Genomic DNA, 22,758 nt, shown 5'->3' with positions numbered 1-22,758 from the left:
CCGCACAATCACCGTACACAATGGGACAATGAAGCGTGGCCAATCCCGCAGAAGCTACACTTCTTTGTAAACGGAGCAGCCGGAGCAAACCCACGGGGAGAATGTTCAAACCGTTCAGACGGTGACGCGAGGGTCGATTGGAACCTGTGTCCCAAGCGTTCTGACTCAGCCAGTGTTAACCAGTCAGCCAAGTTCCGCTGAGCGACCTGGCGCCTGGCTGCATAGCTCAGCGGTTAGAGCACTGGTCTTGTAAACCAGAGATCGTGAGTTCAAATCTCACTGGGGCCTCTCAGTCTTGTGGTATGACGCTGAGGAGCGCTGTGTTCTTCAAATTGCTCCTCGCCCGTTTGTCGTCCAACCGGCTTCTTGGAAGCACGAGCGTCCACCGGCGGGGCGGGTGGCGCTCCTGTTGGACTCATAGCTGCTGCTTTTGGGAATTGATGTCTGAAACGCCTCTCATTTCTCGTCTCCGACCAGGTGAGCAGGTTTTCCTGCAACTTCTTTCTTCTGCAGGCAAAGAACGGGGCTGTGTGTGTTCACCGATTAAAGTTTGAGATCGCTGAACCGATTAAAGTTTGAGATCGCTGACCTCAGTCACTCCAAGCGACCGAATGACCATTCCCAATCATGTCTCCCGGTGATTCTCAGCTATCACAGAAGCATAGAATCCCTCCAGTTTGGAAACAGGCCATTCCGCCCAACTAGCCGCTCAGTGGTTCGCACTGCTGCCTCACAGCACTAGGGACGCAGTCACGATTCCAGCTTTAGGGGACTGTCTGTGTCGTGTTTGCACATTCGCCCAGAGTCTGCGTGGGTTTGCTCCGGTTCGCTCCCACTGTCTAAAGACGTGCAAGTCGTGTGAATTGGCCATTCTAAATTGCCCCTAGTCGTAGGTACATTATTCAGAGAGAAACGGGTCTGGGTGGGTTGATGTGGACTTGTTGGGCTGAAGGGCCTGTTTCCACACTGTCGCCAATCTAATTTATTCTAATCTCGTCAACACCGACCTGCAGAGAGCAGTCTACCCAGACCCATTCCGCACACTGCATCGTTGTACATTGAATGCTGACTAATCCATCGAGCCCGCACAATCACCGTACACAATGGGACAATGAAGCATGGCCAATCCCGCAGAAGCTGCACATCTCTGTAACCGGAGCAGCCGGAGCAAACCCACGCGCGCACGGGGAGAGAGAGTGTTCAAACTGTCCAGACGGTGACGCGAGGGCTGTTACCCAATCAGCCAAAGGTTCGCGGCGGCCGCTCGCCCGGCTCCATAGCTCAGCGGTTAGAGCGCTGGTCTCGTAAACCAGAGGGCGTGAGTTCAAATCTCACTGGGGCCTCATCGCATTTATCCTCTTTGCCAGGCCAGCCCGCAGTCAGTTTCAATGTTTGGTATGCGACTGACGAGTACCATGTTCGAATCGCTCAACGCCTGTTTATGGTCCAAGCGGCTTCTGAGGAAGGGCGAGTTTTCACCCCCAAACACCAGAGGTACGCGACGCGCTCCCGAATAACCCTGTTGGACTGAGAGCTGCTACTTTTGTCAAGTTGAGCTTTCCTGCAACTTCTGCTTTTGTCACTTACAGCGTTCAGTTGAAATCCAAAAACTTCTTTGTTCTGCAGGCAAAGAACGGGGCCGTGTGTGTTCACCGATTTCAGTTTGAGATCGCTGACCGATGATGTCTCCCGGTGATTCTCAGATATCACAGGAGCACAGAATCCCTCCAGTTTGGAAACAGTTTGGACTTGTTGGGCTGAAGGGCCTGTTTCCACACTGTCACCAATCTCATATATTCTTATCTCGTCAACACCGACCTGCAGAGAGCAATCTACCCAGGCCCATTCCGCGCACTGCATCATTCTACATTGAATGCTGACTAATCCACCGAGCCCGCACAATCACCGTACACAATGGGACAATGAAGCGTGGCCAATCCCGCAGAAGCTACACTTCTTTGTAAACGGAGCAGCCGGAGCAAACCCACGGGGAGAATGTTCAAACCGTTCAGACGGTGACGCGAGGGTCGATTGGAACCTGTGTCCCAAGCGTTCTGACTCAGCCAGTGTTAACCAGTCAGCCAAGTTCCGCTGAGCGACCTGGCGCCTGGCTCCATAGCTCAGCGGTTAGAGCACTGGTCTTGTAAACCAGAGGTCGTGAGTTCAAATCTCACTGGGGCCTCTCAGTCTTGTGGTATGACGCTGAGGAGCGCTGTGTTCTTCAAATTGCTCCTCGCCCGTTTGTCGTCCAACCGGCTTCTTGGAAGCACGAGCGTCCACCGGCGGGGCGGGTGGCGCTCCTGTTGGACTCATAGCTGCTGCTTTTGGGAATTGATGTCTGAAACGCCTCTCATTTCTCGTCTCCGACCAGGTGAGCAGGTTTTCCTGCAACTTCTTTCTTCTGCAGGCAAAGAACGGGGCTGTGTGTGTTCACCGATTAAAGTTTGAGATCGCTGAACCGATTAAAGTTTGAGATCGCTGACCTCAGTCACTCCAAGCGACCGAATGACCATTCCCAATCATGTCTCCCGGTGATTCTCAGCTATCACAGAAGCATAGAATCCCTCCAGTTTGGAAACAGGCCATTCCGCCCAACTAGCCGCTCAGTGGTTCGCACTGCTGCCTCACAGCACTAGGGACGCAGTCACGATTCCAGCTTTAGGGGACTGTCTGTGTCGTGTTTGCACATTCGCCCAGAGTCTGCGTGGGTTTGCTCCGGTTCGCTCCCACTGTCTAAAGACGTGCAAGTCGTGTGAATTGGCCATTCTAAATTGCCCCTAGTCGTAGGTACATTATTCAGAGAGAAACGGGTCTGGGTGGGTTGATGTGGACTTGTTGGGCTGAAGGGCCTGTTTCCACACTGTCGCCAATCTAATTTATTCTAATCTCGTCAACACCGACCTGCAGAGAGCAGTCTACCCAGACCCATTCCGCACACTGCATCGTTGTACATTGAATGCTGACTAATCCATCGAGCCCGCACAATCACCGTACACAATGGGACAATGAAGCATGGCCAATCCCGCAGAAGCTGCACATCTCTGTAACCGGAGCAGCCGGAGCAAACCCACGCGCGCACGGGGAGAGAGAGTGTTCAAACTGTCCAGACGGTGACGCGAGGGCTGTTACCCAATCAGCCAAAGGTTCGCGGCGGCCGCTCGCCCGGCTCCATAGCTCAGCGGTTAGAGCGCTGGTCTCGTAAACCAGAGGGCGTGAGTTCAAATCTCACTGGGGCCTCATCGCATTTATCCTCTTTGCCAGGCCAGCCCGCAGTCAGTTTCAATGTTTGGTATGCGACTGACGAGTACCATGTTCGAATCGCTCAACGCCTGTTTATGGTCCAAGCGGCTTCTGAGGAAGGGCGAGTTTTCACCCCCAAACACCAGAGGTACGCGACGCGCTCCCGAATAACCCTGTTGGACTGAGAGCTGCTACTTTTGTCAAGTTGAGCTTTCCTGCAACTTCTGCTTTTGTCACTTACAGCGTTCAGTTGAAATCCAAAAACTTCTTTGTTCTGCAGGCAAAGAACGGGGCCGTGTGTGTTCACCGATTTCAGTTTGAGATCGCTGACCGATGATGTCTCCCGGTGATTCTCAGATATCACAGGAGCACAGAATCCCTCCAGTTTGGAAACAGTTTGGACTTGTTGGGCTGAAGGGCCTGTTTCCACACTGTCACCAATCTCATATATTCTTATCTCGTCAACACCGACCTGCAGAGAGCAATCTACCCAGGCCCATTCCGCGCACTGCATCATTCTACATTGAATGCTGACTAATCCACCGAGCCCGCACAATCACCGTACACAATGGGACAATGAAGCGTGGCCAATCCCGCAGAAGCTACACTTCTTTGTAAACGGAGCAGCCGGAGCAAACCCACGGGGAGAATGTTCAAACCGTTCAGACGGTGACGCGAGGGTCGATTGGAACCTGTGTCCCAAGCGTTCTGACTCAGCCAGTGTTAACCAGTCAGCCAAGTTCCGCTGAGCGACCTGGCGCCTGGCTCCATAGCTCAGCGGTTAGAGCACTGGTCTTGTAAACCAGAGGTCGTGAGTTCAAATCTCACTGGGGCCTCTCAGTCTTGTGGTATGACGCTGAGGAGCGCTGTGTTCTTCAAATTGCTCCTCGCCCGTTTGTCGTCCAACCGGCTTCTTGGAAGCACGAGCGTCCACCGGCGGGGCGGGTGGCGCTCCTGTTGGACTCATAGCTGCTGCTTTTGGGAATTGATGTCTGAAACGCCTCTCATTTCTCGTCTCCGACCAGGTGAGCAGGTTTTCCTGCAACTTCTTTCTTCTGCAGGCAAAGAACGGGGCTGTGTGTGTTCACCGATTAAAGTTTGAGATCGCTGAACCGATTAAAGTTTGAGATCGCTGACCTCAGTCACTCCAAGCGACCGAATGACCATTCCCAATCATGTCTCCCGGTGATTCTCAGCTATCACAGAAGCATAGAATCCCTCCAGTTTGGAAACAGGCCATTCCGCCCAACTAGCCGCTCAGTGGTTCGCACTGCTGCCTCACAGCACTAGGGACGCAGTCACGATTCCAGCTTTAGGGGACTGTCTGTGTCGTGTTTGCACATTCGCCCAGAGTCTGCGTGGGTTTGCTCCGGTTCGCTCCCACTGTCTAAAGACGTGCAAGTCGTGTGAATTGGCCATTCTAAATTGCCCCTAGTCGTAGGTACATTATTCAGAGAGAAACGGGTCTGGGTGGGTTGATGTGGACTTGTTGGGCTGAAGGGCCTGTTTCCACACTGTCGCCAATCTAATTTATTCTAATCTCGTCAACACCGACCTGCAGAGAGCAGTCTACCCAGACCCATTCCGCACACTGCATCGTTGTACATTGAATGCTGACTAATCCATCGAGCCCGCACAATCACCGTACACAATGGGACAATGAAGCATGGCCAATCCCGCAGAAGCTGCACATCTCTGTAACCGGAGCAGCCGGAGCAAACCCACGCGCGCACGGGGAGAGAGAGTGTTCAAACTGTCCAGACGGTGACGCGAGGGCTGTTACCCAATCAGCCAAAGGTTCGCGGCGGCCGCTCGCCCGGCTCCATAGCTCAGCGGTTAGAGCGCTGGTCTCGTAAACCAGAGGGCGTGAGTTCAAATCTCACTGGGGCCTCATCGCATTTATCCTCTTTGCCAGGCCAGCCCGCAGTCAGTTTCAATGTTTGGTATGCGACTGACGAGTACCATGTTCGAATCGCTCAACGCCTGTTTATGGTCCAAGCGGCTTCTGAGGAAGGGCGAGTTTTCACCCCCAAACACCAGAGGTACGCGACGCGCTCCCGAATAACCCTGTTGGACTGAGAGCTGCTACTTTTGTCAAGTTGAGCTTTCCTGCAACTTCTGCTTTTGTCACTTACAGCGTTCAGTTGAAATCCAAAAACTTCTTTGTTCTGCAGGCAAAGAACGGGGCCGTGTGTGTTCACCGATTTCAGTTTGAGATCGCTGACCGATGATGTCTCCCGGTGATTCTCAGATATCACAGGAGCACAGAATCCCTCCAGTTTGGAAACAGTTTGGACTTGTTGGGCTGAAGGGCCTGTTTCCACACTGTCACCAATCTCATATATTCTTATCTCGTCAACACCGACCTGCAGAGAGCAATCTACCCAGGCCCATTCCGCGCACTGCATCATTCTACATTGAATGCTGACTAATCCACCGAGCCCGCACAATCACCGTACACAATGGGACAATGAAGCGTGGCCAATCCCGCAGAAGCTACACTTCTTTGTAAACGGAGCAGCCGGAGCAAACCCACGGGGAGAATGTTCAAACCGTTCAGACGGTGACGCGAGGGTCGATTGGAACCTGTGTCCCAAGCGTTCTGACTCAGCCAGTGTTAACCAGTCAGCCAAGTTCCGCTGAGCGACCTGGCGCCTGGCTCCATAGCTCAGCGGTTAGAGCACTGGTCTTGTAAACCAGAGGTCGTGAGTTCAAATCTCACTGGGGCCTCTCAGTCTTGTGGTATGACGCTGAGGAGCGCTGTGTTCTTCAAATTGCTCCTCGCCCGTTTGTCGTCCAACCGGCTTCTTGGAAGCACGAGCGTCCACCGGCGGGGCGGGTGGCGCTCCTGTTGGACTCATAGCTGCTGCTTTTGGGAATTGATGTCTGAAACGCCTCTCATTTCTCGTCTCCGACCAGGTGAGCAGGTTTTCCTGCAACTTCTTTCTTCTGCAGGCAAAGAACGGGGCTGTGTGTGTTCACCGATTAAAGTTTGAGATCGCTGAACCGATTAAAGTTTGAGATCGCTGACCTCAGTCACTCCAAGCGACCGAATGACCATTCCCAATCATGTCTCCCGGTGATTCTCAGCTATCACAGAAGCATAGAATCCCTCCAGTTTGGAAACAGGCCATTCCGCCCAACTAGCCGCTCAGTGGTTCGCACTGCTGCCTCACAGCACTAGGGACGCAGTCACGATTCCAGCTTTAGGGGACTGTCTGTGTCGTGTTTGCACATTCGCCCAGAGTCTGCGTGGGTTTGCTCCGGTTCGCTCCCACTGTCTAAAGACGTGCAAGTCGTGTGAATTGGCCATTCTAAATTGCCCCTAGTCGTAGGTACATTATTCAGAGAGAAACGGGTCTGGGTGGGTTGATGTGGACTTGTTGGGCTGAAGGGCCTGTTTCCACACTGTCGCCAATCTAATTTATTCTAATCTCGTCAACACCGACCTGCAGAGAGCAGTCTACCCAGACCCATTCCGCACACTGCATCGTTGTACATTGAATGCTGACTAATCCATCGAGCCCGCACAATCACCGTACACAATGGGACAATGAAGCATGGCCAATCCCGCAGAAGCTGCACATCTCTGTAACCGGAGCAGCCGGAGCAAACCCACGCGCGCACGGGGAGAGAGAGTGTTCAAACTGTCCAGACGGTGACGCGAGGGCTGTTACCCAATCAGCCAAAGGTTCGCGGCGGCCGCTCGCCCGGCTCCATAGCTCAGCGGTTAGAGCGCTGGTCTCGTAAACCAGAGGGCGTGAGTTCAAATCTCACTGGGGCCTCATCGCATTTATCCTCTTTGCCAGGCCAGCCCGCAGTCAGTTTCAATGTTTGGTATGCGACTGACGAGTACCATGTTCGAATCGCTCAACGCCTGTTTATGGTCCAAGCGGCTTCTGAGGAAGGGCGAGTTTTCACCCCCAAACACCAGAGGTACGCGACGCGCTCCCGAATAACCCTGTTGGACTGAGAGCTGCTACTTTTGTCAAGTTGAGCTTTCCTGCAACTTCTGCTTTTGTCACTTACAGCGTTCAGTTGAAATCCAAAAACTTCTTTGTTCTGCAGGCAAAGAACGGGGCCGTGTGTGTTCACCGATTTCAGTTTGAGATCGCTGACCGATGATGTCTCCCGGTGATTCTCAGATATCACAGGAGCACAGAATCCCTCCAGTTTGGAAACAGTTTGGACTTGTTGGGCTGAAGGGCCTGTTTCCACACTGTCACCAATCTCATATATTCTTATCTCGTCAACACCGACCTGCAGAGAGCAATCTACCCAGGCCCATTCCGCGCACTGCATCATTCTACATTGAATGCTGACTAATCCACCGAGCCCGCACAATCACCGTACACAATGGGACAATGAAGCGTGGCCAATCCCGCAGAAGCTACACTTCTTTGTAAACGGAGCAGCCGGAGCAAACCCACGGGGAGAATGTTCAAACCGTTCAGACGGTGACGCGAGGGTCGATTGGAACCTGTGTCCCAAGCGTTCTGACTCAGCCAGTGTTAACCAGTCAGCCAAGTTCCGCTGAGCGACCTGGCGCCTGGCTCCATAGCTCAGCGGTTAGAGCACTGGTCTTGTAAACCAGAGGTCGTGAGTTCAAATCTCACTGGGGCCTCTCAGTCTTGTGGTATGACGCTGAGGAGCGCTGTGTTCTTCAAATTGCTCCTCGCCCGTTTGTCGTCCAACCGGCTTCTTGGAAGCACGAGCGTCCACCGGCGGGGCGGGTGGCGCTCCTGTTGGACTCATAGCTGCTGCTTTTGGGAATTGATGTCTGAAACGCCTCTCATTTCTCGTCTCCGACCAGGTGAGCAGGTTTTCCTGCAACTTCTTTCTTCTGCAGGCAAAGAACGGGGCTGTGTGTGTTCACCGATTAAAGTTTGAGATCGCTGAACCGATTAAAGTTTGAGATCGCTGACCTCAGTCACTCCAAGCGACCGAATGACCATTCCCAATCATGTCTCCCGGTGATTCCCAGCTATCACAGAAGCATAGAATCCCTCCAGTTTGGAAACAGGCCATTCCGCCCAACTAGCCGCTCAGTGGTTCGCACTGCTGCCTCACAGCACTAGGGACGCAGTCACGATTCCAGCTTTAGGGGACTGTCTGTGTCGTGTTTGCACATTCGCCCAGAGTCTGCGTGGGTTTGCTCCGGTTCGCTCCCACTGTCTAAAGACGTGCAAGTCGTGTGAATTGGCCATTCTAAATTGCCCCTAGTCGTAGGTACATTATTCAGAGAGAAACGGGTCTGGGTGGGTTGATGTGGACTTGTTGGGCTGAAGGGCCTGTTTCCACACTGTCGCCAATCTAATTTATTCTAATCTCGTCAACACCGACCTGCAGAGAGCAGTCTACCCAGACCCATTCCGCACACTGCATCGTTGTACATTGAATGCTGACTAATCCATCGAGCCCGCACAATCACCGTACACAATGGACAATGAAGCATGGCCAATCCCGCAGAAGCTGCACATCTCTGTAACCGGAGCAGCCGGAGCAAACCCACGCGCGCACGGGGAGAGAGAGTGTTCAAACTGTCCAGACGGTGACGCGAGGGCTGTTACCCAATCAGCCAAAGGTTCGCGGCGGCCGCTCGCCCGGCTCCATAGCTCAGCGGTTAGAGCGCTGGTCTCGTAAACCAGAGGGCGTGAGTTCAAATCTCACTGGGGCCTCATCGCATTTATCCTCTTTGCCAGGCCAGCCCGCAGTCAGTTTCAATGTTTGGTATGCGACTGACGAGTACCATGTTCGAATCGCTCAACGCCTGTTTATGGTCCAAGCGGCTTCTGAGGAAGGGCGAGTTTTCACCCCCAAACACCAGAGGTACGCGACGCGCTCCCGAATAACCCTGTTGGACTGAGAGCTGCTACTTTTGTCAAGTTGAGCTTTCCTGCAACTTCTGCTTTTGTCACTTACAGCGTTCAGTTGAAATCCAAAAACTTCTTTGTTCTGCAGGCAAAGAACGGGGCCGTGTGTGTTCACCGATTTCAGTTTGAGATCGCTGACCGATGATGTCTCCCGGTGATTCTCAGATATCACAGGAGCACAGAATCCCTCCAGTTTGGAAACAGTTTGGACTTGTTGGGCTGAAGGGCCTGTTTCCACACTGTCACCAATCTCATATATTCTTATCTCGTCAACACCGACCTGCAGAGAGCAATCTACCCAGGCCCATTCCGCGCACTGCATCATTCTACATTGAATGCTGACTAATCCACCGAGCCCGCACAATCACCGTACACAATGGGACAATGAAGCGTGGCCAATCCCGCAGAAGCTACACTTCTTTGTAAACGGAGCAGCCGGAGCAAACCCACGGGGAGAATGTTCAAACCGTTCAGACGGTGACGCGAGGGTCGATTGGAACCTGTGTCCCAAGCGTTCTGACTCAGCCAGTGTTAACCAGTCAGCCAAGTTCCGCTGAGCGACCTGGCGCCTGGCTCCATAGCTCAGCGGTTAGAGCACTGGTCTTGTAAACCAGAGGTCGTGAGTTCAAATCTCACTGGGGCCTCTCAGTCTTGTGGTATGACGCTGAGGAGCGCTGTGTTCTTCAAATTGCTCCTCGCCCGTTTGTCGTCCAACCGGCTTCTTGGAAGCACGAGCGTCCACCGGCGGGGCGGGTGGCGCTCCTGTTGGACTCATAGCTGCTGCTTTGGGAATTGATGTCTGAAACGCCTCTCATTTCTCGTCTCCGACCAGGTGAGCAGGTTTTCCTGCAACTTCTTTCTTCTGCAGGCAAAGAACGGGGCTGTGTGTGTTCACCGATTAAAGTTTGAGATCGCTGAACCGATTAAAGTTTGAGATCGCTGACCTCAGTCACTCCAAGCGACCGAATGACCATTCCCAATCATGTCTCCCGGTGATTCCAGCTATCACAGAAGCATAGAATCCCTCCAGTTTGGAAACAGGCCATTCCGCCCAACTAGCCGCTCAGTGGTTCGCACTGCTGCCTCACAGCACTAGGGACGCAGTCACGATTCCAGCTTTAGGGGACTGTCTGTGTCGTGTTTGCACATTCGCCCAGAGTCTGCGTGGGTTTGCTCCGGTTCGCTCCCACTGTCTAAAGACGTGCAAGTCGTGTGAATTGGCCATTCTAAATTGCCCCTAGTCGTAGGTACATTATTCAGAGAGAAACGGGTCTGGGTGGGTTGATGTGGACTTGTTGGGCTGAAGGGCCTGTTTCCACACTGTCGCCAATCTAATTTATTCTAATCTCGTCAACACCGACCTGCAGAGAGCAGTCTACCAGACCCATTCCGCACACTGCATCGTTGTACATTGAATGCTGACTAATCCATCGAGCCCGCACAATCACCGTACACAATGGGACAATGAAGCATGGCCAATCCCGCAGAAGCTGCACATCTCTGTAACCGGAGCAGCCGGAGCAAACCCACGCGCGCACGGGGAGAGAGAGTGTTCAAACTGTCCAGACGGTGACGCGAGGGCTGTTACCCAATCAGCCAAAGGTTCGCGGCGGCCGCTCGCCCGGCTCCATAGCTCAGCGGTTAGAGCGCTGGTCTCGTAAACCAGAGGGCGTGAGTTCAAATCTCACTGGGGCCTCATCGCATTTATCCTCTTTGCCAGGCCAGCCCGCAGTCAGTTTCAATGTTTGGTATGCGACTGACGAGTACCATGTTCGAATCGCTCAACGCCTGTTTATGGTCCAAGCGGCTTCTGAGGAAGGGCGAGTTTTCACCCCCAAACACCAGAGGTACGCGACGCGCTCCCGAATAACCCTGTTGGACTGAGAGCTGCTACTTTTGTCAAGTTGAGCTTTCCTGCAACTTCTGCTTTTGTCACTTACAGCGTTCAGTTGAAATCCAAAAACTTCTTTGTTCTGCAGGCAAAGAACGGGGCCGTGTGTGTTCACCGATTTCAGTTTGAGATCGCTGACCGATGATGTCTCCCGGTGATTCTCAGATATCACAGGAGCACAGAATCCCTCCAGTTTGGAAACAGTTTGGACTTGTTGGGCTGAAGGGCCTGTTTCCACACTGTCACCAATCTCATATATTCTTATCTCGTCAACACCGACCTGCAGAGAGCAATCTACCCAGGCCCATTCCGCGCACTGCATCATTCTACATTGAATGCTGACTAATCCACCGAGCCCGCACAATCACCGTACACAATGGGACAATGAAGCGTGGCCAATCCCGCAGAAGCTACACTTCTTTGTAAACGGAGCAGCCGGAGCAAACCCACGGGGAGAATGTTCAAACCGTTCAGACGGTGACGCGAGGGTCGATTGGAACCTGTGTCCCAAGCGTTCTGACTCAGCCAGTGTTAACCAGTCAGCCAAGTTCCGCTGAGCGACCTGGCGCCTGGCTCCATAGCTCAGCGGTTAGAGCACTGGTCTTGTAAACCAGAGATCGTGAGTTCAAATCTCACTGGGGCCTCTCAGTCTTGTGGTATGACGCTGAGGAGCGCTGTGTTCTTCAAATTGCTCCTCGCCCGTTTGTCGTCCAACCGGCTTCTTGGAAGCACGAGCGTCCACCGGCGGGGGCGGGTGGCGCTCCTGTTGGACTCATAGCTGCTGCTTTTGGGAATTGATGTCTGAAACGCCTCTCATTTCTCGTCTCCGACCAGGTGAGCAGGTTTTCCTGCAACTTCTTTCTTCTGCAGGCAAAGAACGGGGCTGTGTGTGTTCACCGATTAAAGTTTGAGATCGCTGAACCGATTAAAGTTTGAGATCGCTGACCTCAGTCACTCCAAGCGACCGAATGACCATTCCCAATCATGTCTCCCGGTGATTCCCAGCTATCACAGAAGCATAGAATCCCTCCAGTTTGGAAACAGGCCATTCCGCCCAACTAGCCGCTCAGTGGTTCGCACTGCTGCCTCACAGCACTAGGGACGCAGTCACGATTCCAGCTTTAGGGGACTGTCTGTGTCGTGTTTGCACATTCGCCCAGAGTCTGCGTGGGTTTGCTCCGGTTCGCTCCCACTGTCTAAAGACGTGCAAGTCGTGTGAATTGGCCATTCTAAATTGCCCCTAGTCGTAGGTACATTATTCAGAGAGAAACGGGTCTGGGTGGGTTGATGTGGACTTGTTGGGCTGAAGGGCCTGTTTCCACACTGTCGCCAATCTAATTTATTCTAATCTCGTCAACACCGACCTGCAGAGAGCAGTCTACCCAGACCCATTCCGCACACTGCATCGTTGTACATTGAATGCTGACTAATCCATCGAGCCCGCACAATCACCGTACACAATGGGACAATGAAGCATGGCCAATCCCGCAGAAGCTGCACATCTCTGTAACCGGAGCAGCCGGAGCAAACCCACGCGCGCACGGGGGAGAGAGAGTGTTCAAACTGTCCAGACGGTGACGCGAGGGCTGTTACCCAATCAGCCAAAGGTTCGCGGCGGCCGCTCGCCCGGCTCCATAGCTCAGCGGTTAGAGCGCTGGTCTCGTAAACCAGAGGGCGTGAGTTCAAATCTCACTGGGGCCTCATCGCATTTATCCTCTTTGCCAGGCCAGCCCGCAGTCAGTTTCAATGTTTGGTATGCGACTGACGAGTACCATGTTCGAATCGCTCAACGCCTGTTTATGGTCCAAGCGGCTTCTGAGGAAGGGCGAGTTTTCACCCCCAAACACCAGAGGTACGCGACGCGCTCCCGAATAACCCTGTTGGACTGAGAGCTGCTACTTTTGTCAAGTTGAGCTTTCCTGCAACTTCTGCTTTTGTCACTTACAGCGTTCAGTTGAAATCCAAAAACTTCTTTGTTCTGCAGGCAAAGAACGGGGCCGTGTGTGTTCACCGATTTCAGTTTGAGATCGCTGACCGATGATGTCTCCCGGTGATTCTCAGATATCACAGGAGCACAGAATCCCTCCAGTTTGGAAACAGTTTGGACTTGTTGGGCTGAAGGGCTGTTTCCACACTGTCACCAATCTCATATATTCTTATCTCGTCAACACCGACCTGCAGAGAGCAATCTACCCAGGCCCATTCCGCGCACTGCATCATTCTACATTGAATGCTGACTAATCCACCGAGCCCGCACAATCACCGTACACAATGGGACAATGAAGCGTGGCCAATCCCGCAGAAGCTACACTTCTTTGTAAACGGAGCAGCCGGAGCAACCCACGGGGAGAATGTTCAAACCGTTCAGACGGTGACGCGAGGGTCGATTGGAACCTGTGTCCCAAGCGTTCTGACTCAGCCAGTGTTAACCAGTCAGCCAAGTTCCGCTGAGCGACCTGGCGCCTGGCTGCATAGCTCAGCGGTTAGAGCACTGGTCTTGTAAACCAGAGATCGTGAGTTCAAATCTCACTGGGGCCTCTCAGTCTTGTGGTATGACGCTGAGGAGCGCTGTGTTCTTCAAATTGCTCCTCGCCCGTTTGTCGTCCAACCGGCTTCTTGGAAGCACGAGCGTCCACCGGCGGGGCGGGTGGCGCTCCTGTTGGACTCATAGCTGCTGCTTTTGGGAATTGATGTCTGAAACGCCTCTCATTTCTCGTCTCCGACCAGGTGAGCAGGTTTTCCTGCAACTTCTTTCTTCTGCAGGCAAAGAACGGGCTGTGTGTGTTCACCGATTAAAGTTTGAGATCGCTGAACCGATTAAAGTTTGAGATCGCTGACCTCAGTCACTCCAAGCGACCGAATGACCATTCCCAATCATGTCTCCCGGTGATTCTCAGCTATCACAGAAGCATAGAATCCCTCCAGTTTGGAAACAGGCCATTCCGCCCACTAGCCGCTCAGTGGTTCGCACTGCTGCCTCACAGCACTAGGGACGCAGTCACGATTCCAGCTTTAGGGGACTGTCTGTGTCGTGTTTGCACATTCGCCCAGAGTCTGCGTGGGTTTGCTCCGGTTCGCTCCCACTGTCTAAAGACGTGCAAGTCGTGTGAATTGGCCATTCTAAATTGCCCCTAGTCGTAGGTACATTATTCAGAGAGAAACGGGTCTGGGTGGGTTGATGTGGACTTGTTGGGCTGAAGGGCCTGTTTCCACACTGTCGCCAATCTAATTTATTCTAATCTCGTCAACACCGACCTGCAGAGAGCAGTCTACCCAGACCCATTCCGCACACTGCATCGTTGTACATTGAATGCTGACTAATCCATCGAGCCCGCACAATCACCGTACACAATGGGACAATGAAGCATGGCCAATCCCGCAGAAGCTGCACATCTCTGTAACCGGAGCAGCCGGAGCAAACCCACGCGCGCACGGGGAGAGAGAGTGTTCAAACTGTCCAGACGGTGACGCGAGGGCTGTTACCCAATCAGCCAAAGGTTCGCGGCGGCCGCTCGCCCGGCTCCATAGCTCAGCGGTTAGAGCGCTGGTCTCGTAAACCAGAGGGCGTGAGTTCAAATCTCACTGGGGCCTCATCGCATTTATCCTCTTTGCCAGGCCAGCCCGCAGTCAGTTTCAATGTTTGGTATGCGACTGACGAGTACCATGTTCGAATCGCTCAACGCCTGTTTATGGTCCAAGCGGCTTCTGAGGAAGGGCGAGTTTTCACCCCCAAACACCAGAGGTACGCGACGCGCTCCCGAATAACCCTGTTGGACTGAGAGCTGCTACTTTTGTCAAGTTGAGCTTTCCTGCAACTTCTGCTTTTGTCACTTACAGCGTTCAGTTGAAATCCAAAAACTTCTTTGTTCTGCAGGCAAAGAACGGGGCCGTGTGTGTTCACCGATTTCAGTTTGAGATCGCTGACCGATGATGTCTCCCGGTGATTCTCAGATATCACAGGAGCACAGAATCCCTCCAGTTTGGAAACAGTTTGGACTTGTTGGGCTGAAGGGCCTGTTTCCACACTGTCACCAATCTCATATATTCTTATCTCGTCAACACCGACCTGCAGAGAGCAATCTACCCAGGCCCATTCCGCGCACTGCATCATTCTACATTGAATGCTGACTAATCCACCGAGCCCGCACAATCACCGTACACAATGGGACAATGAAGCGTGGCCAATCCCGCAGAAGCTACACTTCTTTGTAACGGAGCAGCCGGAGCAAACCCACGGGGAGAATGTTCAAACCGTTCAGACGGTGACGCGAGGGTCGATTGGAACCTGTGTCCCAAGCGTTCTGACTCAGCCAGTGTTAACCAGTCAGCCAAGTTCCGCTGAGCAACCTGGCGCCTGGCTCCATAGCTCAGCGGTTAGAGCACTGGTCTTGTAAACCAGAGGTCGTGAGTTCAAATCTCACTGGGGCCTCTCAGTCTTGTGGTATGACGCTGAGGAGCGCTGTGTTCTTCAAATTGCTCCTCGCCCGTTTGTCGTCCAACCGGCTTCTTGGAAGCACGAGCGTCCACCGGCGGGGCGGGTGGCGCTCCTGTTGGACTCATAGCTGCTGCTTTTGGGAATTGATGTCTGAAACGCCTCTCATTTCTCGTCTCCGACCAGGTGAGCAGGTTTTCCTGCAACTTCTTTCTTCTGCAGGCAAAGAACGGGGCTGTGTGTGTTCACCGATTAAAGTTTGAGATCGCTGAACCGATTAAAGTTTGAGATCGCTGACCTCAGTCACTCCAAGCGACCGAATGACCATTCCCAATCATGTCTCCCGGTGATTCTCAGCTATCACAGAAGCATAGAATCCCTCCAGTTTGGAAACAGGCCATTCCGCCCAACTAGCCGCTCAGTGGTTCGCACTGCTGCCTCACAGCACTAGGGACGCAGTCACGATTCCAGCTTTAGGGGACTGTCTGTGTCGTGTTTGCACATTCGCCCAGAGTCTGCGTGGGTTTGCTCCGGTTCGCTCCCACTGTCTAAAGACGTGCAAGTCGTGTGAATTGGCCATTCTAAATTGCCCCTAGTCGTAGGTACATTATTCAGAGAGAAACGGGTCTGGGTGGGTTGATGTGGACTTGTTGGGCTGAAGGGCCTGTTTCCACACTGTCGCCAATCTAATTTATTCTAATCTCGTCAACACCGACCTGCAGAGAGCAGTCTACCCAGACCCATTCGCACACTGCATCGTTGTACATTGAATGCTGACTAATCCATCGAGCCCGCACAATCACCGTACACAATGGGACAATGAAGCATGGCCAATCCCGCAGAAGCTGCACATCTCTGTAACCGGAGCAGCCGGAGCAAACCCACGCGCGCACGGGGAGAGAGAGTGTTCAAACTGTCCAGACGGTGACGCGAGGGCTGTTACCCCAATCAGCCAAAGGTTCGCGGCGGCCGCTCGCCCGGCTCCATAGCTCAGCGGTTAGAGCGCTGGTCTCGTAAACCAGAGGGCGTGAGTTCAAATCTCACTGGGGCCTCATCGCATTTATCCTCTTTGCCAGGCCAGCCCGCAGTCAGTTTCAATGTTTGGTATGCGACTGACGAGTACCATGTTCGAATCGCTCAACGCCTGTTTATGGTCCAAGCGGCTTCTGAGGAAGGGCGAGTTTTCACCCCCAAACACCAGAGGTACGCGACGCGCTCCCGAATAACCCTGTTGGACTGAGAGCTGCTACTTTTGTCAAGTTGAGCTTTCCTGCAACTTCTGCTTTTGTCACTTACAGCGTTCAGTTGAAATCCAAAAACTTCTTTGTTCTGCAGGCAAAGAACGGGGCCGTGTGTGTTCACCGATTTCAGTTTGAGATCGCTGACCGATGATGTCTCCCGGTGATTCTCAGATATCACAGGAGCACAGAATCCCTCCAGTTTGGAAACAGTTTGGACTTGTTGGGCTGAAGGGCCTGTTTCCACACTGTCACCAATCTCATATATTCTTATCTCGTCAACACCGACCTGCAGAGAGCAATCTACCCAGGCCCATTCCGCGCACTGCATCATTCTACATTGAATGCTGACTAATCCACCGAGCCCGCACAATCACCGTACACAATGGGACAATGAAGCGTGGCCAATCCCGCAGAAGCTACACTTCTTTGTAAACGGAGCAGCCGGAGCAAACCCACGGGGAGAATGTTCAAACCGTTCAGACGGTGACGCGAGGGTCGATTGGAACCTGTGTCCCAAGCGTTCTGACTCAGCCAGTGTTAACCAGTCAGCCAAGTTCCGCTGAGCGACCTGGCGCCTGGCTCCATAGCTCAGCGGTTAGAGCACTGGTCTTGTAAACCAGAGGTCGTGAGTTCAAATCTCACTGGGGCCTCTCAGTCTTGTGGTATGACGCTGAGGAGCGCTGTGTTCTTCAAATTGCTCCTCGCCCGTTTGTCGTCCAACCGGCTTCTTGGAAGCACGAGCGTCCACCGGCGGGGCGGGTGGCGCTCCTGTTGGACTCATAGCTGCTGCTTTTGGGAATTGATGTCTGAAACGCCTCTCATTTCTCGTCTCCGACCAGGTGAGCAGGTTTTCCTGCAACTTCTTTCTTCTGCAGGCAAAGAACGGGGCTGTGTGTGTTCACCGATTAAAGTTTGAGATCGCTGAACCGATTAAAGTTTGAGATCGCTGACCTCAGTCACTCCAAGCGACCGAATGACCATTCCCAATCATGTCTCCCGGTGATTCTCAGCTATCACAGAAGCATAGAATCCCTCCAGTTTGGAAACAGGCCATTCCGCCCAACTAGCCGCTCAGTGGTTCGCACTGCTGCCTCACAGCACTAGGGACGCAGTCACGATTCCAGCTTTAGGGGACTGTCTGTGTCGTGTTTGCACATTCGCCCAGAGTCTGCGTGGGTTTGCTCCGGTTCGCTCCCACTGTCTAAAGACGTGCAAGTCGTGTGAATTGGCCATTCTAAATTGCCCCTAGTCGTAGGTACATTATTCAGAGAGAAACGGGTCTGGGTGGGTTGATGTGGACTTGTTGGGCTGAAGGGCCTGTTTCCACACTGTCGCCAATCTAATTTATTCTAATCTCGTCAACACCGACCTGCAGAGAGCAGTCTACCCAGACCCATTCCGCACACTGCATCGTTGTACATTGAATGCTGACTAATCCATCGAGCCCGCACAATCACCGTACACAATGGGACAATGAAGCATGGCCAATCCCGCAGAAGCTGCACATCTCTGTAACCGGAGCAGCCGGAGCAAACCCACGCGCGCACGGGGAGAGAGAGTGTTCAAACTGTCCAGACGGTGACGCGAGGGCTGTTACCCAATCAGCCAAAGGTTCGCGGCGGCCGCTCGCCCGGCTCCATAGCTCAGCGGTTAGAGCGCTGGTCTCGTAAACCAGAGGGCGTGAGTTCAAATCTCACTGGGGCCTCATCGCATTTATCCTCTTTGCCAGGCCAGCCCGCAGTCAGTTTCAATGTTTGGTATGCGACTGACGAGTACCATGTTCGAATCGCTCAACGCCTGTTTATGGTCCAAGCGGCTTCTGAGGAAGGGCGAGTTTTCACCCCCAAACACCAGAGGTACGCGACGCGCTCCCGAATAACCCTGTTGGACTGAGAGCTGCTACTTTTGTCAAGTTGAGCTTTCCTGCAACTTCTGCTTTTGTCACTTACAGCGTTCAGTTGAAATCCAAAAACTTCTTTGTTCTGCAGGCAAAGAACGGGGCCGTGTGTGTTCACCGATTTCAGTTTGAGATCGCTGACCGATGATGTCTCCCGGTGATTCTCAGATATCACAGGAGCACAGAATCCCTCCAGTTTGGAAACAGTTTGGACTTGTTGGGCTGAAGGGCCTGTTTCCACACTGTCACCAATCTCATATATTCTTATCTCGTCAACACCGACCTGCAGAGAGCAATCTACCCAGGCCCATTCCGCGCACTGCATCATTCTACATTGAATGCTGACTAATCCACCGAGCCCGCACAATCACCGTACACAATGGGACAATGAAGCGTGGCCAATCCCGCAGAAGCTACACTTCTTTGTAAACGGAGCAGCCGGAGCAAACCCACGGGGAGAATGTTCAAACCGTTCAGACGGTGACGCGAGGGTCGATTGGAACCTGTGTCCCAAGCGTTCTGACTCAGCCAGTGTTAACCAGTCAGCCAAGTTCCGCTGAGCGACCTGGCGCCTGGCTCCATAGCTCAGCGGTTAGAGCACTGGTCTTGTAAACCAGAGGTCGTGAGTTCAAATCTCACTGGGGCCTCTCAGTCTTGTGGTATGACGCTGAGGAGCGCTGTGTTCTTCAAATTGCTCCTCGCCCGTTTGTCGTCCAACCGGCTTCTTGGAAGCACGAGCGTCCACCGGCGGGGCGGGTGGCGCTCCTGTTGGACTCATAGCTGCTGCTTTTGGGAATTGATGTCTGAAACGCCTCTCATTTCTCGTCTCCGACCAGGTGAGCAGGTTTTCCTGCAACTTCTTTCTTCTGCAGGCAAAGAACGGGGCTGTGTGTGTTCACCGATTAAAGTTTGAGATCGCTGAACCGATTAAAGTTTGAGATCGCTGACCTCAGTCACTCCAAGCGACCGAATGACCATTCCCAATCATGTCTCCGGTGATTCTCAGCTATCACAGAAGCATAGAATCCCTCCAGTTTGGAAACAGGCCATTCCGCCCAACTAGCCGCTCAGTGGTTCGCACTGCTGCCTCACAGCACTAGGGACGCAGTCACGATTCCAGCTTTAGGGGACTGTCTGTGTCGTGTTTGCACATTCGCCCAGAGTCTGCGTGGGTTTGCTCCGGTTCGCTCCCACTGTCTAAAGACGTGCAAGTCGTGTGAATTGGCCATTCTAAATTGCCCCTAGTCGTAGGTACATTATTCAGAGAGAAACGGGTCTGGGTGGGTTGATGTGGACTTGTTGGGCTGAAGGGCCTGTTTCCACACTGTCGCCAATCTAATTTATTCTAATCTCGTCAACACCGACCTGCAGAGAGCAGTCTACCCAGACCCATTCCGCACACTGCATCGTTGTACATTGAATGCTGACTAATCCATCGAGCCCGCACAATCACCGTACACAATGGGACAATGAAGCATGGCCAATCCCGCAGAAGCTGCACATCTCTGTAACCGGAGCAGCCGGAGCAAACCCACGCGCGCACGGGGAGAGAGAGTGTTCAAACTGTCCAGACGGTGACGCGAGGGCTGTTACCCAATCAGCCAAAGGTTCGCGGCGGCCGCTCGCCCGGCTCCATAGCTCAGCGGTTAGAGCGCTGGTCTCGTAAACCAGAGGGCGTGAGTTCAAATCTCACTGGGGCCTCATCGCATTTATCCTCTTTGCCAGGCCAGCCCGCAGTCAGTTTCAATGTTTGGTATGCGACTGACGAGTACCATGTTCGAATCGCTCAACGCCTGTTTATGGTCCAAGCGGCTTCTGAGGAAGGGCGAGTTTTCACCCCCAAACACCAGAGGTACGCGACGCGCTCCCGAATAACCCTGTTGGACTGAGAGCTGCTACTTTTGTCAAGTTGAGCTTTCCTGCAACTTCTGCTTTTGTCACTTACAGCGTTCAGTTGAAATCCAAAAACTTCTTTGTTCTGCAGGCAAAGAACGGGGCCGTGTGTGTTCACCGATTTCAGTTTGAGATCGCTGACCGATGATGTCTCCCGGTGATTCTCAGATATCACAGGAGCACAGAATCCCTCCAGTTTGGAAACAGTTTGGACTTGTTGGGCTGAAGGGCCTGTTTCCACACTGTCACCAATCTCATATATTCTTATCTCGTCAACACCGACCTGCAGAGAGCAATCTACCCAGGCCCATTCCGCGCACTGCATCATTCTACATTGAATGCTGACTAATCCACCGAGCCCGCACAATCACCGTACACAATGGGACAATGAAGCGTGGCCAATCCCGCAGAAGCTACACTTCTTTGTAAACGGAGCAGCCGGAGCAAACCCACGGGGAGAATGTTCAAACCGTTCAGACGGTGACGCGAGGGTCGATTGGAACCTGTGTCCCAAGCGTTCTGACTCAGCCAGTGTTAACCAGTCAGCCAAGTTCCGCTGAGCGACCTGGCGCCTGGCTCCATAGCTCAGCGGTTAGAGCACTGGTCTTGTAAACCAGAGGTCGTGAGTTCAAATCTCACTGGGGCCTCTCAGTCTTGTGGTATGACGCTGAGGAGCGCTGTGTTCTTCAAATTGCTCCTCGCCCGTTTGTCGTCCAACCGGCTTCTTGGAAGCACGAGCGTCCACCGGCGGGGCGGGTGGCGCTCCTGTTGGACTCATAGCTGCTGCTTTTGGGAATTGATGTCTGAAACGCCTCTCATTTCTCGTCTCCGACCAGGTGAGCAGGTTTTCCTGCAACTTCTTTCTTCTGCAGGCAAAGAACGGGGCTGTGTGTGTTCACCGATTAAAGTTTGAGATCGCTGAACCGATTAAAGTTTGAGATCGCTGACCTCAGTCACTCCAAGCGACCGAATGACCATTCCCAATCATGTCTCCCGGTGATTCTCAGCTATCACAGAAGCATAGAATCCCTCCAGTTTGGAAACAGGCCATTCCGCCCAACTAGCCGCTCAGTGGTTCGCACTGCTGCCTCACAGCACTAGGGACGCAGTCACGATTCCAGCTTTAGGGGACTGTCTGTGTCGTGTTTGCACATTCGCCCAGAGTCTGCGTGGGTTTGCTCCGGTTCGCTCCCACTGTCTAAAGACGTGCAAGTCGTGTGAATTGGCCATTCTAAATTGCCCCTAGTCGTAGGTACATTATTCAGAGAGAAACGGGTCTGGGTGGGTTGATGTGGACTTGTTGGGCTGAAGGGCCTGTTTCCACACTGTCGCCAATCTAATTTATTCTAATCTCGTCAACACCGACCTGCAGAGAGCAGTCTACCCAGACCCATTCCGCACACTGCATCGTTGTACATTGAATGCTGACTAATCCATCGAGCCCGCACAATCACCGTACACAATGGGACAATGAAGCATGGCCAATCCCGCAGAAGCTGCACATCTCTGTAACCGGAGCAGCCGGAGCAAACCCACGCGCGCACGGGGAGAGAGAGTGTTCAAACTGTCCAGACGGTGACGCGAGGGCTGTTACCCAATCAGCCAAAGGTTCGCGGCGGCCGCTCGCCCGGCTCCATAGCTCAGCGGTTAGAGCGCTGGTCTCGTAAACCAGAGGGCGTGAGTTCAAATCTCACTGGGGCCTCATCGCATTTATCCTCTTTGCCAGGCCAGCCCGCAGTCAGTTTCAATGTTTGGTATGCGACTGACGAGTACCATGTTCGAATCGCTCAACGCCTGTTTATGGTCCAAGCGGCTTCTGAGGAAGGGCGAGTTTTCACCCCCAAACACCAGAGGTACGCGACGCGCTCCCGAATAACCCTGTTGGACTGAGAGCTGCTACTTTTGTCAAGTTGAGCTTTCCTGCAACTTCTGCTTTTGTCACTTACAGCGTTCAGTTGAAATCCAAAAACTTCTTTGTTCTGCAGGCAAAGAACGGGGCCGTGTGTGTTCACCGATTTCAGTTTGAGATCGCTGACCGATGATGTCTCCCGGTGATTCTCAGATATCACAGGAGCACAGAATCCCTCCAGTTTGGAAACAGTTTGGACTTGTTGGGCTGAAGGGCCTGTTTCCACACTGTCACCAATCTCATATATTCTTATCTCGTCAACACCGACCTGCAGAGAGCAATCTACCCAGGCCCATTCCGCGCACTGCATCATTCTACATTGAATGCTGACTAATCCACCGAGCCCGCACAATCACCGTACACAATGGGACAATGAAGCGTG

The 22,758-nt window shown here is 53.1% G+C and overlaps 9 non-coding genes across 9 annotated transcripts; all 9 read left to right on the top strand.

Moving 5' to 3' along the window:
* Positions 1-2,109: 2,109 nt before the first annotated feature.
* On the top strand, positions 2,110-2,182 carry trnat-ugu (transfer RNA threonine (anticodon UGU)). The gene has a single exon. It is a non-coding gene; the product is annotated as a tRNA-Thr (tRNA).
* A 1,821-nt stretch (positions 2,183-4,003) lies between these two features.
* On the top strand, positions 4,004-4,076 carry trnat-ugu (transfer RNA threonine (anticodon UGU)). The gene has a single exon. It is a non-coding gene; the product is annotated as a tRNA-Thr (tRNA).
* Positions 4,077-5,897: 1,821 nt separating this feature from the next.
* trnat-ugu (transfer RNA threonine (anticodon UGU)) lies at positions 5,898-5,970 on the top strand. Its single transcript has one exon. It is a non-coding gene; the product is annotated as a tRNA-Thr (tRNA).
* A 1,821-nt stretch (positions 5,971-7,791) lies between these two features.
* trnat-ugu (transfer RNA threonine (anticodon UGU)) lies at positions 7,792-7,864 on the top strand. The gene has a single exon. It is a non-coding gene; the product is annotated as a tRNA-Thr (tRNA).
* A 1,820-nt stretch (positions 7,865-9,684) lies between these two features.
* On the top strand, positions 9,685-9,757 carry trnat-ugu (transfer RNA threonine (anticodon UGU)). The gene has a single exon. It is a non-coding gene; the product is annotated as a tRNA-Thr (tRNA).
* Positions 9,758-15,360: 5,603 nt separating this feature from the next.
* Positions 15,361-15,433, top strand: trnat-ugu (transfer RNA threonine (anticodon UGU)). The gene has a single exon. It is a non-coding gene; the product is annotated as a tRNA-Thr (tRNA).
* A 1,821-nt stretch (positions 15,434-17,254) lies between these two features.
* Positions 17,255-17,327, top strand: trnat-ugu (transfer RNA threonine (anticodon UGU)). The gene has a single exon. It is a non-coding gene; the product is annotated as a tRNA-Thr (tRNA).
* A 1,821-nt stretch (positions 17,328-19,148) lies between these two features.
* On the top strand, positions 19,149-19,221 carry trnat-ugu (transfer RNA threonine (anticodon UGU)). The gene has a single exon. It is a non-coding gene; the product is annotated as a tRNA-Thr (tRNA).
* A 1,820-nt stretch (positions 19,222-21,041) lies between these two features.
* trnat-ugu (transfer RNA threonine (anticodon UGU)) lies at positions 21,042-21,114 on the top strand. The gene has a single exon. It is a non-coding gene; the product is annotated as a tRNA-Thr (tRNA).
* The last annotated feature ends 1,644 nt before the right edge of the window (positions 21,115-22,758 follow it).

This window comes from Hemiscyllium ocellatum, unplaced genomic scaffold, assembly GCF_020745735.1.
Source record: "Hemiscyllium ocellatum isolate sHemOce1 unplaced genomic scaffold, sHemOce1.pat.X.cur. scaffold_2817_pat_ctg1, whole genome shotgun sequence".
Taxonomy (NCBI): Eukaryota; Metazoa; Chordata; class Chondrichthyes; order Orectolobiformes; family Hemiscylliidae; genus Hemiscyllium; species Hemiscyllium ocellatum.
The sequence above is the reverse complement of the archived record's forward strand: the minus strand, read 5'-3'. Positions and strand labels throughout refer to the sequence as shown.